Raw genomic sequence first — 15,126 nt, forward strand, 5'->3', positions numbered from 1 at the left:
CTGGCTCGTTGGTGTCATGCAAGGTGAACCCCTTTGTCTTCTGGGTACTCCGTCCGGGTGTAGTCCTCTTTGGTGGTGATTGCGGTGGTGATGGAATGGGTGAAGTATGTGATTCTTCTTCCTCCGCCACGGGAACTTTCTCCTTCTTTTTTCTTGAAGATGTCTTCGTGGCTATGACTTTCCTTCTCATGGTGTCTGTGTGTTTGGATGGTGGTGAGGGAGAAGATGAAGAGGTAGAATGGATATGTATGTGGGTGTGAGTTTGGGGTGTGGAAGGTTTTTGAGAGAAGATGATTCTTTCACTTTTTCTAGGAGCGGTTTTCTTTTTCATGATAAAGAAAATGGAGAAGTGGAATAGGGAGAGTTGAAGAGAACCAAATTGGGTGAGGGAGGAGAGAGGTTAGGGACGCATTAAATGTGAAGTGGAGAGAGAATTGAAGGGAGTTTAATGACCATTAGTGGGCGGTTATTAACCAAAGGAGTTTCCTTTTATTTGAAATAAACTGAAAAGTGGTTTCCTAGAATCAAGGGATTAGATGAGGGAAAATATTTGATTTGACAACATCCTCCTCCAACAAGATTTGATGAGACAACAAAAAGAGATTGTGATTTACTCAAAGAGAAACTAACAAAACAGTCAAAGTGGGGTCAAAGAAATTTGGTGGGGCCCAAAAGAATTAATTTCTGCGCTGTCTCCCCTTTGATCATAGCCCTTCCAACACACTCTGATTTTTATCCCCTGCTTTCCTATGAGACAAAACTGAACGAAATCAAAAAATTCAAAAGTTATCAATAGAACTTAAATCAATCATTCCCAAACTTTTTCTCAAAGTGCAGAATCTGTCTTCACATAGGGGTTTTGTAAAAATGTCAGCATGTTGGTCTTCAGATTTTACAAATTGAATATCAATAGTACCCTTTTGCACATGTTCTCTAATGAAATGATATTTAATTTAAATGTGCTTAGTTCTTGAGTGCAAAACAGGGTTTTTTGAGATGTTTATAACACTCATATTATCGCAAAATAAGGGTATACTATTGATCTTTAATTTGTAATCTTTCAACTGCATTTTTAACTAAATTAATTGTGAACAACATGTAGATGCAGAAATATATTCAGCTTCAACTGTGGATAGAGCCATTGTGGCTTGTTTTTTGCTTGACCACATGTTGAGTGAGCTTCCAAGGAAGCAACACATGCCGGAGGTGCTCCTTCTATCCACTCTATCTCCCACATAATCTGCATCACAAAACTCTACTGCACAAAAGTCATCAGATTTAGGATATCACAATCCATAATCACTTGTGCCCTTAATGTATCTAATGATGCGCTTAATGGCTGAAAGATGGAATTCTTTTGGGTGAGATTGAAACCTTGAGCAAACACCCACACTTTGAACAATGTCCGGTCTAGAGGAGGTAAGGTACATGAGTGAACCTATCATTTCTCTATATCTTGTTTCATCCACATCTTTGCCATCATCATCCTTTTCAAGTTTTGAGTTTGGATGCATTGGTGTTCTCATTGGTTTGGAACTTTCTAGGCCAAATTTTTTGATAAGTTCTTTTACATACTTTCCTTGGTAAATAAAGGTACCACTAGGAGTTTGTTTAATTTGGAGGCCAAGAAAGAAAGTTAGCTCTCCCATTAAACTCATCTCAAACTCACTAGTCATGAGTTTTCCAAACTCTTCACACAAGGACTCATTGGCCAATCCAAACACAATGTCATCCACATAAACTTGAACTAGGAGCATATCATCATTACATGCTTTAATAAATAAAGTTGTGTCGGTGGTTCCCCTTTGAAAATGATTTTTCAATAGGAAGGCACTAAGTCTTTCATACCAAGCTCTTGGAGCTTGCCTAAGGCCATAAAGGGCCTTTGAAAGTTTAAAAACATGATTTGGAAAATCTTTATGTTCAAAGCCGGGGGGTTGAGCCACATACACTTCTCTATCAATAAAGCCATTAAGAAAAGCACATTTCACATCCATTTGAAACATTTTAAAGCCCTTATAGGCAGCATAGGCAAGAGGCAACCTAATTGCTTCCATTCTTGTTACCAGTGCAAAAAACTTATCAAAATCTATACCCTCTTCCTGATCGTAACCTTGGGCCACTAATCTAGCCTTGTTACGAACAAATTTTCCATCCTCACCTAATTTATTTTTGAATACCCACTTAGTATCCGTAACTTTTTTACCATCCGGATGAGGTACTAGTGTCCAAACCTCATTCTTGTCGAATTGAGCAAGCTCTTCTTGCATGGCTTTAACCCATGATGGATCTTCAAGAGCTTGGTTGATATTGTTGGGCTCCATTTGTGACAAGAGAGCAAAGTTGCTTGGTTCGGATTGCCTTTTGGTTGAGGATCTTGTTGTTACACCTTGAGAAGGATCTCCAATGATGAAGTCATAAGGATAACCCCTCATAGACTTCCATTCTCTAGGCTTCCGGAGTGGTGTTGAACTTTGATGAGCTTCGGTGGGTCTTACTGTTTCAGTTTCTCTTGCTGGCTCAGGAGACAAAATGGAAATGTCTCCTCCAATCTGACGAGACAAAACTGGACTGGTAGATTCTTCATTTTGAGCAGACTTGGGATTTTCTTTACTTGTTCCAGCTTCTTCACCGTCTGAATCATTATCTATCACAGTACTGGGAATTGAATTAGAATCACAAAAAGAGACATGTATGGATTCCTCTATGGTCCTATATTCTTTGAGATAAATCCTATAGGCCTTGCTAGTGGTGGAATATCCAACAAACATTCCTTCATAGGATTTTGGATCAAATTTGCCAAGGTTTTCTTTATTGTTAAGTACAAAGCATTTGCATCCAAAAACATGAAAATACTTAAGATTTGGAGGGCTTCCTTTCCATAACTCATAGGGAGTTTTCTTCAACCCTTTTCTAATAATTGTCCTATTCAAAATGTAACAAGCTGTATTTATAGTTTCAGCCCATAGAAATTTAGGAATCTCATTCTCACAAAGCATGGCCCTAGTCATCTCTTGAAGGCTTCTATTCCTTCTTTCAACCATCCCATTTTGTTGAGGGGTTCTAGGGCATGAAAAGTCATGAGCAATTCTAAAGTCATCACAGAATTTTTCAAAGTCTATGTTTTCAAATTCTTTTCCGTGATCACTTCTTAAACGGGCAATTTTTAAATCTTTTTCATTCTGAATTTTCTTGCAAAGGGTTGAAAAAGCATGAAAAGCATCATTTTATGAGCAAGAAAAAGTACCCAACCAAATCTAGAGTAATAATCTACCACCACAAGACCATAGTGTTTACCTCCTAAACTTTGAGTTTTTGTTGGACCAAAAAGATCAATGTGTAACATCTCTAATGGCCTTTTGGTTGAAATTCCATCTTTTGGCTTAAAAGAGGATTTTACTTGTTTGCCCAATTGGCAAGCATCACAAGTAAGATCCTTGTCAAATTTGATATTTGGAATTTCTCTAACCAAATTTTTCTTAACTAGCTTAGAAATTTGGTACATGCTAGCATGACCCAACTTTCTATGCTATAGCCATTTTTCAGATTCAAGAGAAGCAAAACATGTTACATTTTGTTCTTTCAAGTCCTCAAGAGTCAATCCATACATATTATTGCACCTTTTAGCCTCAAATAAAATATCCCTAGATTTTTCACAAACAACCAAACACACAAATTTTCTAAAAATAACTTCAAAACCTAGATCATACAATTGGCTTACACTAAGTAAATCATGTTTCAAACCATTTACAAGAAGAACATCATTTATACAAGATGAAAAGCTTTTACCAACTTTCCCAACAGCCACTATCTTTCCTTTAGCATCATCACCAAAAGTGACAAATCCTCCATCATATTCATCAAGCTTTATGAAGAAGGTTGTCTTTCCGGTCATATGCCTAGAGCATCTGCTGTCCATATACCACATGTTCTCCTTCCGTTTGGATGCTAGGCACACCTGTTCAACGTGGTCAGCCATAAGACATGGTTGAGACTTTGTTTCAGATTCTTCATCGTCTTCTGAGTCATTTTCCAGATCCTCCCATGAGCCATCAATCCCTTTTTCTTTCTTTTCCTCGGCTTTTCTTCCTTCTTCAACTTAGGGCAATCAGATTTGAAATGCCCTGTTTCCTTACAGTTGTAGCATGTCGCCTTGTTGAGATCTCTTTTCTGTTTTCTTGAACTGCCTCCTTTGCCTCTCTCCTTGAGTTTCACCATTTTCCTAAATTTTTTAGCAAACAACACAAATTCATTTTCAGATGAGTTATCACTGGATTCATCATCCAGAGGGTTAGTAACAGATGAGAAAGCTATTCCTTTCTTTTTTGAATCTTTTTTCAAATATGTGTTTTCAAAAGCAAGTAAATTTCCTCGCAAATCATCATATGTCATGGAATCAAGACCACTACTCTCAGAGATTATTAATGCTTTTGTTTCTCACTCTTTTGTGAGACATCTCAACACTCTTTTCACAAGCACAGATTCAGGATACTTAATTCCCATAGCATCCAAGCCGACAATGATGATGTTGAAGCGCTCAAACAATTCATCAATGGATTCTCCTTCCTTCATTGCAAACATTTCATACTCTCTATTTAACATATCTATCCTGGTCTTCTTTACAATGGTGGTTCCTTCATGAGTAAATAGAAGTTTGTCCCAGATTTCCTTTGTCGTTGTGCATCGTGATACCCGTCGATATTCCTCGAAGCTGATAGCATAATTGAGTAAGTTGATGGCCTTGGCGTTGAGTTCGATTTTTTTCTGTCTTCTTCGGTCCAGCTTGCTTCTGGTTTAAGAGTGACAACTCCTTCAGAACTTGTGACGGTTGGATATTGAGGACCCTCCAGGATAATCTTCCAAAGTCTGTAATCCACTGCTTGCACAAAGATCTTCATTCCCTCCTTCCAATAGGTGTAGTTTTTCCCATTGAAAAGAGGAGGTCTGTTGCTTGACTGTCCTTCAGTCAGATTGTAGGACACCAGATTTGAGCCACTATTTTCTGCCATCTGGATCTTTACTCCAAGATGCAAAGCTTGATCTCTTTGAGACCAAGCTCTGATACCAATTGATGGTTTTCAGTGGCTAAGAGAACGGAGGGTTGAATCTTAACCCCTTTTTACTTCAGTAACACTTGCTGGTCTTTGAAACAACTTCTGGAGACTTTTTGCCTTTTTGTCTCGTAACCAGTCACGAGACTTTTTCTTTTATCTCGTACCCAGCCACGAGGCTTTTCTTTTTGTCTCGTCAATCAGCACGAGATAATTTTCAGTTTTATCTCCTGTGCAATAGAAACAAAAATGGAGTAGAAGAGAGAGAAGATTACACCCAGATATATCCTGGTTCAGCTGCTAAGTGCAGTGCAGCCTACATCCATTCTCCATCACAACAATGATGGAATTTCACTATAATCATCTTTGATTACAAACACCAATTCTCCCTAGGAACTACCCTTCTTATCTGGGACAAGTCCAGAATCTAAACCCCAATCCTGAACTTGACTTGGTTACTGCCAAGCTTTCACTGTTAAGTGCTAACCTAACTTGCAAGGGGATTCCCACAGAATCATAAAACACAACACAAATGTACAAAGGACCTCTAAGGACATCTATGGCTTTTTCTTTTAATTTTGCACTCTCTGCCTTCTTTCGCTCTATGGATTTTTCTTACAAACCTCACTGTTTGCCTTTTTTCCATGAGACTCAAGACAGACAAAATTAAACAGAAAATTACAAAATAAAAAACATTGAAGGAGAAGAACTTCTGTTAGCTTAGGTAGCTATGAGAACTATGTGCCTTGCACTCTCACTCCTTGCTCCAAGCCCTGTCTGTTAACCCTTACTTATAGGGAGAAGCCTCCACAGTTGAAACCAAACAAACCAAGCTAATCTTCTTCTTCTTCAAACCAAAATCGGTTCGGCCAGAGAGAGAGAAGAGATAACCAATGCAAAACCCAACATGCAATTACCTCTAGTCCTTCCTTGGTCACCAATCTTCATCAATCCGAGCCCTCCATCCTTGCCTTGCTCTCCAAGATGGATTCCTGGCCCTTGATGCATGCATGATGATGATAGCTTTATCTGCTCCAATCTCTGCCTCTTCCATCACGTAGCCACTGTAGCTAACTCCTGTGGTGGTTGAGCAAGATCAGAGTCAAGCCATCCTCTTCAAGGATCTTCTTTTCTGACCGAAATTTTCTCTTCCATTTTTGGGTATGGGAAGCCAAGATCTCTTCACCAAATCTTACCACAAATGATGAGAATCTTAGCCACAGCATACTTTTAGTTTTCTTTTTCTTACCATCATTGTGATGGTCTTGTGGCGTGCATCTTCTTCTCTTCGGTGGCTAGCTTTAGCTTCCATGGTTTGCTGTGTAATGACCGAATAGAGAAGAAAGAAATGAGAGAGAGGAAAGAGAAATTATGAACAATTAATGAAACAAAGAAAGAGAATAAAAGTGAATTAATTTCCCACTCCCTTTGCTAAGTAGCGTGTAGCTTGATGATGTCCATCAAATCAAAGATAAACTCTCTCTCATGTTTCCAATGTATGCATTAACTTCACTTTAATGAAATTTGAATTCCACTACATGATAGAAATGTATTCCGTTGGAAGCTAGAAGCAAAATATTTGCTTTCTCTCAAAATTGGTTTCGGACCAAGCATTGGATCATTAATCAAAGCTTATAATTGGGCTTGTAGCAACAAAATTTAATATGGCCCAATTAATTACAAATTGCTTCAGCCACTTAATATAACACACTTTGAACCAAGCTAAATTCTTAAAAGCACATTGGGCTTGCAGTAATAGATCAAACTGGCCCAATAAAATAATTCAGCCAACATAATCATATTTATCATCAAGGCTGAAGGTAAGATACATATATGGGCTTGCAACAATTTTCTTTTGTTTTCGGCCCAATTAAAATCTGCATGAACAAAATTATCAATCAATACATATGAATTAAAATTGACAATTTTGTAATTTAATTAAATTAATAATGTTTGTTCATCATCAAATTAAATTTAGAGTTTTCCAAACTCATCAGCCGGTTTTACTAAAAACTGACCGAATCAACTCTGTTTTACTAATATATGAGATTTTGTCAAAGTGCTACACGAAGACACTATAAAATTTCAGCTGAGAATTGTTTACAGCAACAGTGATATTTCAGCCGATTCGATCCCACAACTCTATATTCAGTATTTTGTAATTCTTTATTACCATAAAAACAGTATCTTTACTCCTAAACCTGTATCCCATCCGAAACTCAATCCCACCATCCTGTGTTATAATATTTTCATTTGCCAAGATTAAAAGAATCATCCAGTTGAATGCATTCTGGTCAAGAGAGTGATAATGACTTAGAACATCTGAGACATAAAGAATAGCCAATGGCAGAGGAAGAAGGAACCAAAAATTTCTACCATTTGGAGTCTCCAGCACATACTCATCCGAAGAACCACTCTCACTAGATGACCTAGTTTCAGTAATGTACTCTAAATCAGATTCATTCGCCTCCTCTTCACATGACCACTTGATTTGGTGTAGTAAATAGGATTCACCACTAGCGGTAAACCCTAATGGATCGAAAAAGAAGGCTCTCACCACCACCTATGTCACAAACCACAGTATATCATCCAATCACATGTTGCGGGCATTAGTTTTGCATGCAAGTCGAACATTACCTACACAAGTCATTACTTTGAACTCAAAATGTATGTCCTGTTTTGAAACTCTCCATTCAGCAGCATTGATAGGAATCCGTATCCGACCTTCCCAACTCCTTGAAACCAACTGCACCCATATTCATTAAGATGACATTCTTCAGCACATTGAGAAAATTTAGGCAGCAAATACGAAGCATCACAACGTAACTATACTCAAATATCACTCCCTCCTTATCTTTTATGATTCTCTTTGGGTAAACAACTACAAAAAAAAAATCATTACTAGTTATATTTATGACTATAGGAAGAAGAAAATGTAGTGTATGAATGGATTCTGATGAGTTATGGTACTCGAGACTCTTTATAAAGATAAAATATTTTGGACGTAGCTATTTAGAATGCAGAACACTCAATTTTATTTTACACACATCTTAAATGCACTGCATCGAAAAAATATATCAATTAATCTTGGATGTTAAATATCCAAAATATATAAACTTTTCAAAAAGCTTGATGTTAGATGCAACCAAAATATTAATTTTTAAACGCATTATATTTTGAGTATATGACACCCAAAATATAAATATATCTTTTCTATACTAATGTATTCAAAATATGACATGCATATTTAATTTATATAAAAAATATTATATAGCAGTGTTTAGCCATACTCTAGATACAAGTAATGACTTATCTAACCTTTTAACTAACATATTAAATTTAGTAACCAACTAATAACCAATTTGGTCACTTCTTCTAATACTCATATTTGACTAGTTATATATTTGATTCGAATTTTTATAAAATTATTTAGATAATTATTTAAAAAATATTTATAAAATATCATAATAAAATTTAATCTCTAGACATCTTTTTCAATTTTTTTAAAAAAAGTTCTGATCATTCACAAAAATAAATAAATTACCGAAAAGTCTAGTTATCGTAAAGTTATCAAGTTTTAATAGAAAAAACATCTATTTTTCTTAATCACGAAAAGTTTGGAATTAAAATTTAATTTTTAAAGTCTATTTTAAGAATATGTATCTAATATTTAGTTATCTTTTTCACATTTTTTAATTTTTTAAAATATTTTTGCTTTATTGATTTTTTTTAAAAGTATTTTTGTGGGTATCTAAATCTTTTAAAGATAATTTCGATAGTTTACTTGTAAAAAAATTGATACAAATCTTTTGGTCCGTTAATTTAATAACCAATAATCCAACCTTTGCTAGATTATATTAATTTGATATAATCATTCATTTAATGAAAATCTCTGTTTTCGGAGTTAATTAAGGTAAGATGACTTCATTTCCTTCTCATTGGCTTCCAATAATTGAAAACCTAAGTGAACCATCAAGCCATTGGAGACCAAAAAAAAAAAAAACAAGGATTTAAGTCTGCTGGCGCTTAAGCAATATAAATTATATAAAATGCCAAATGATGAAAGTGAGATAGAGGATGAGATAGCCCCTATCAATAAATTAAAAGAAAAATAAGCAAACAAGTGAACTTACAGTGTTAAGGGCGTGTTTGGATGGAATATTCTTAAATTAAATTCTCTTTTAGTTTTAAAATGTTTTGTTAATTATATTTTTAAATATTTTGCTTGAAAAAGATAGTTATATTATTTTTATTCATAAAATATATCGTTGGTTTTATTAAATTTTTTTTATATAAATATATATTGTTATTTTCAATGGTAATTTATTTCAATATATATTTTATACTAATAGTTTATTTGGTAGCTAAATTTTGATGTATAGATAGCAAATTGAAATCTCTTGAATTTTGAAGTTCTCTCTAAAAAATCCAAATAAATACATAATTTTGCATTAAGAATTTTAATTTTTAAATACTCCATAGAATTACTTTAATTACTAATTTGATATTTTTAATGTATTTAATAAGATAAAAGTATATTAAAACTATATTAAAAAAATTAATTTTTTTAATTTAATTTTTACTTCCTTATTAACAAGCTAAGTAACCTTGTGCCAATTGTTAACCAAACTCATTTTCAATAAAAATTCTCTTTTTAATTTGCTTCTTTAGCAAATGTCCTAATTAATAACCAATACATCGTTAAGTTAAAGAAAAAAATTACTAAATATATACTAAAAATTAATTATCAAATCAATCAATATGTATTTATATATACATATTAATTTACACATGTTTTTAACAAAATAATTAATCACTGGAGTTATTCACGGTAATATAACAAAATTCTTTTATAAAATATTAAATATAATTTTTATCTACAATACTATTTTTGAGATGCATGTAACTTGATTTATTAAGAAAAAGTTTTTATATTGGTTTTTTTTTTTTTTTTGGTACTTAAGCAGTGTCAAATCGAAGATATGGGGATGAGGAGGTATTAGTCTAAGTTTGTAAATTGTAGTAAATCACAAAAAAAAAAAATTAAAATTATATATTTTATATACAAATATTTTTTTTAATTATATTTTATTTTAAAACTGTATTCTTGGTCATCCCAACTATAACCGTCTAAAACACAGCAGCTGAACTGAGATCCTTATTGTGAGAATGACTCCAGCAAGAATATTCACTTTTTCTAGCGATTATTCCTTCGTGAGGCTCGTAACTTTTGCCGAATATATGTGGCAGTGGCATCATATACAATTAAGGTAAGCATCTTTAATTATTCAAAGTCCATAAATAAAAGACAAGATGCGAAAGGCGAAATAAAATTAAGAAGCACGTAGTTAATTTGTCTAAACTTTAAAATGAAGTTTTGTGACATAAAATGCCTTCTCCGGTTACGAAAGGTACGTCATGCTTAGTTGTTAACTCCCCAAACAAACTAATAAGAAAGTAATATGTAAACTCCTCCATTATTCAAGGAAAAATAACACTACTCACATTTAGAGAGTAGTGTTAGAAAGACAATAATCTCAATTTATTTTATTTTATTTAGTTTAACATGTGTAATTTTCTGTATATATTATTTATTATTATATATAATATTATATTTTTATTCTAACAATAATTAATAAATATAAATAAAAGAAAATAAAAATAAATTATAATTATTTATGATTTATTCCAAATACTTCTTTTGCATTTAGAACACAATTTGATATAAAAGCATCTTCTATAAACACTAAAAATAATCATTATATATGATAAAGCTAAGTAATCAACTATTTTAATTATTAAAATAATTAAATTAATAATATCTTTAATATGTGTTTTTAGAATACATCTTAGATAAATTCTTTATTAATTTTGTATATTCATTATATTAAAATTATCAATACTGTCTCTTCCACAGATAACTACTCCTTCACCACCAATAAAATGAAGTTGACCATCTAAGATAGTAACATAATATTAATGAATTTAGTTTTCTTAAATAATAGAGAGTCTTCATGAATATTAAGTTTTAAAATTAATTAAGGCTACATTTAGTAAAACTATTCCTGTAGATCATTCTTAATTTAAAGTTGTCTAATGTTCACACTTTTAAGCAAAATAACATATAGAAAAATAAATAATAATAAAATTTTGCTAAATTACCAATTTAAAAATATTAGAAATAAGAGACAAACCTGGAGAAAGGATTTGTGTATTATTCAATATGTAAAAAAGTACAATGTACAAGGGGTATATATAGGTACTAGAAGAATCAGAGTAATAAAAGTATACAATTCTATAAGTAATATACAGATATGCTATATAAATATAAATGATACTAATTGATCTAATATTGATTCTAATTTATTCTCTAACATCCCCCCTCAAACTCAAGTGGGATCTAAGGATACCATCTTGAGTTTGGATGTCAGAGTCCGAAAACAAGTCGGATGATGAGACTTCGTGAAGATATCAGCAGTCTGATCTAGTGTTCCAACAGTGATGAGACGAACAACATCAATAAGGATGCATTGCTGAACAAAATGACAATCAATCTCAATGTGTTTGATACGTTCATGAAACACATCATTATGGGCAATCTGAATAAAACTTCGGTTGTCACAAAAAATATCAGTTGGGGATAACTGCGGTGCACCAAAGTCTTCGAGAAGCCAACAAATCGAGACAACCTCACCAGTGGCGTCAGCGAGAGCACGATATTCAGCTTCTGTGCTTGATCGAGCAATGAACGTTTGCTTCTTAGCTCGCCAGGAAATGAGAGAGTCGCCAAGAAACAAACAATAACCAGTAGTAGAACGACGATCAGTGGGATCACCAGCCCAGTTAGCATCTGAGTACGCTTGAAGGAATAAAGATGAATGGGCAAAAAAATAAAGGCCATGAAATTGGGTGCCTTTGATGTAGCGAAGAACGCGAAGAACTACCGCATAGTGAGTAGTACAAGAAGCTGACAAGAACTGGCTAAGAACATGAACCGGATAGGAAATGTCTGGTCGAGTGACAGTTAAGTAGACTAGTCCTCCAAATAACTGTCGATAAAGAGTAGGATTATCCAAAACAGTATCATCCATAGGAGTAAAACGAACATTAGGCTCAAGAAGTGTAGACTCAGTACGATTATCTGTAATATCGGCTCGAGCAAGAAGATCCAAAGCATACTTAACTTGAGAGAGATAGATATCATCATCTGTGGATATGACCTTGAGACCAAGAAAATAACTGAGAAAACCAAGATCTTTCATCTTAAAAATACGGTGAAGAAGGGCTTTGAGATCAGAGATACCATCAACATCATCGCTAGTAATGGTCATATCATCAACATACAAAAGTAGAAGAATAACTCCACGTTCACTTTTACAAATAAAGAGAGCATTCTCATGAGGGCTGCAAGTGAAACTCAGATTGCATATAGTGGTGTTGAACTTGTCAAACCATTCACGAGGAGCTTGCTTAAGACCATAAAGTGCCTTACGAAGGAGACAGACTTTACTAGAAGGACAAGAATAATCTGGAGAGGGTTTTATATAGACTTTCTTTTTCAAATCTCCATTAAGAAATGCATTCTTCACGTCCATCTGACTGAGAGACCATTTTTTTACCGCAGCAATGGCAAGAAGAGCTTGAACAGATGTGAGACGAGCAACAGGAGCAAAAGTCTCCTCATAGTCAATACCATACTCTTATATACAACCTTGAGCAGCCAATTGTGGCTTATAACGGTCAATAGAATCATCAGAGTGAGTTTTGATCTTGTATACCCATCTACTTCCCACAACTTCCTAATTAGAATGATGATCAACCAAATTCCAAGTGTGTGCTTTTTCAAGTTCATGTATTTCTTCCTGCATTGCTTGTTGCCAATTTAGATTTATGGAGGCTTCTCTGAATGACTTAGGTTCATGTTGATAAAGAATAGTAGAAAAGAAAATGATAATCAAGAAGATGAAGAGGTAGATTTCTTACCCTAGAAGAACGAGTGGAAGGAGGAGGCATGACAGTAGGAGCAGGATCGTCGTCCGGTCTGAAATCATCGGGAGATGGAGAAGACAGAAGAACAGGAGGCTGTAGAGAGTGGCTTGAGATAGAACCTGTAGAATCATCACTAGGAAAAAGATCAATATTAGGGTTAGTGAAAAAAAGTGACTAAGTATGAGGAATGGACTCAAAGGAGGAGAATCGAGAAAACATGTGATGCTCCCAGAAGACATGACGAGATATACGAATATGTTTAGAGAGAGGATCCCAACAATGATAACCCTTATGTTAAGTGCTATAACCAAGGAAACAACACATACGAGCCCGAGGTTCAAGTTTACTATGTTCATGAGGCTGAAGAAGAACAAAACAGTACAACCAAAAACTCGAAGAGAACTGTAATCTGGAGAGATATGATAAAGACGCTCACAGGGAGTAACATTACCAAGATCAAAAGAAGGAAGTCTATTTATAACATGAACAACAGTAAGAACAGCTTCACCCCAAGTACGCTCAGGACACAAAGAAGAATGAAGCATTGCACGAACAGAATCAAGAATTTGATAGTGTTTGCATTCAGCTCGTCCATTTTTTTGAGACGTACTAGGACAAAAAACTCAAACAAAATACCCTGTTCTGTAAGAAAGGTTAAAAGTTTGGAATCACGGTATTCCATAGCATTATCGCATCGAAAAACCTTAATGACCTTGGAAAACTGAGTTTTAATCATAGTGACAAAGTTAATATAAATCTGAGGTAATTCATGGCGATTAGTCATCAAATAAACCCAAATAAAGCATGAATAATCATCAATGAAAATGACAAATTATCGAGCTCCTCCTAGAGAAGCAGTGGGAGGACCCTAAACATCAGAGTGAATAAGATCAAAAGGAGAGCAAGCAAGAGAGGAATTATTGTGAAAAAATAAAGCATGTTGTTTGGCAGTTTGACAAGAAATGCAATCAAAAGACTCATTAGGAACCTGAACCAAAACATCCTGAGACACAAGAGGACGCAATTTTTCTAAGGAGCTGTGGGCAAGACGTCAATGCCATAAGTGAAGGGTAGATGGAGAAGAAGTAGCACAGAGATTTGACACAGGAGGAATATGAAGATTCTCGAGTTCAAACAACCTTCCGACCTTACGTCTAGTCCCGATGATTTGTCTCGTCCGACGATCCTATACACGACAACCAGAAATAAAAAAAGTGACATCAAAACGCAGGTCAATAAGTTGACCAACAAAAATAAGATTAAAGTTCAAATTGGGAATATAATAAGTATCAAAAAGATTAAGAGTCGACTGGGAGATAGAACCCTTGTGTATTGCGTGCAAGAGGGAACCATTACCAGTATTGACAGAAGGTGCATTGTAGTGGTAGACAGAGATGAGAAAAGATTACGCAATTGAGACATGTGATTAAAGCAACCCAAGTCAAAATACCATTTAGAATTACCTGAAAGAGTCGAAAAAGCAGCAGGAGTATTACCAGAAAGGAAGAGAAGATGCTTAAGAAGAAACGCAATATCAGAGAGAGAGATAGAAGACGGGTTGAGAGGAGCAGAGGTGGTAGATTCAGTAGCAGCAGAAACAACAGAAGCAGACACATTCTTGGAGAAGTTAGGATGAGAATGATGCTCGAGGTGACCAGGACGTTGTGGGCGAGTAAGACAGGCAGTAATAAAATGTCCCAAGAGCTTGCAGTAATGGCAAAACACTTGTGGATAATTGTAACTAATGTGACCTTTCTGTTGACATTTGTGACATTCAATAGAAGGACAGTCTGAGAAGAGGTGCCCAGAACTGTTACAATTTCGATAGAATTTACCCTTTCTGTTTGTGGTAGCAAAAATATCTGACTTATCCATAATAGTAGAGACAAAGATCAAAGAGAGGAGAGAAAAACTACAAATTTAGGGTAGAGAATGAGAAAACGGAGGGCAGAATCGGAAAGAACTCACCAAAAAATCTTAGGGAGGGTCCCATTGTCTGCCACGTCAGATGCCACGTCAGCAGGGAAGGACATGTGGCACCGCGTGATTGGAGGAGGAGAACGCGTCAGTGTCGACGACGCGAGGA

Source organism: Arachis ipaensis, chromosome B2 (assembly GCF_059453495.1).
Source record: "Arachis ipaensis isolate K30076 ecotype BB chromosome B2, ASM5945349v1, whole genome shotgun sequence".
Taxonomy (NCBI): domain Eukaryota; kingdom Viridiplantae; phylum Streptophyta; class Magnoliopsida; order Fabales; family Fabaceae; genus Arachis; species Arachis ipaensis.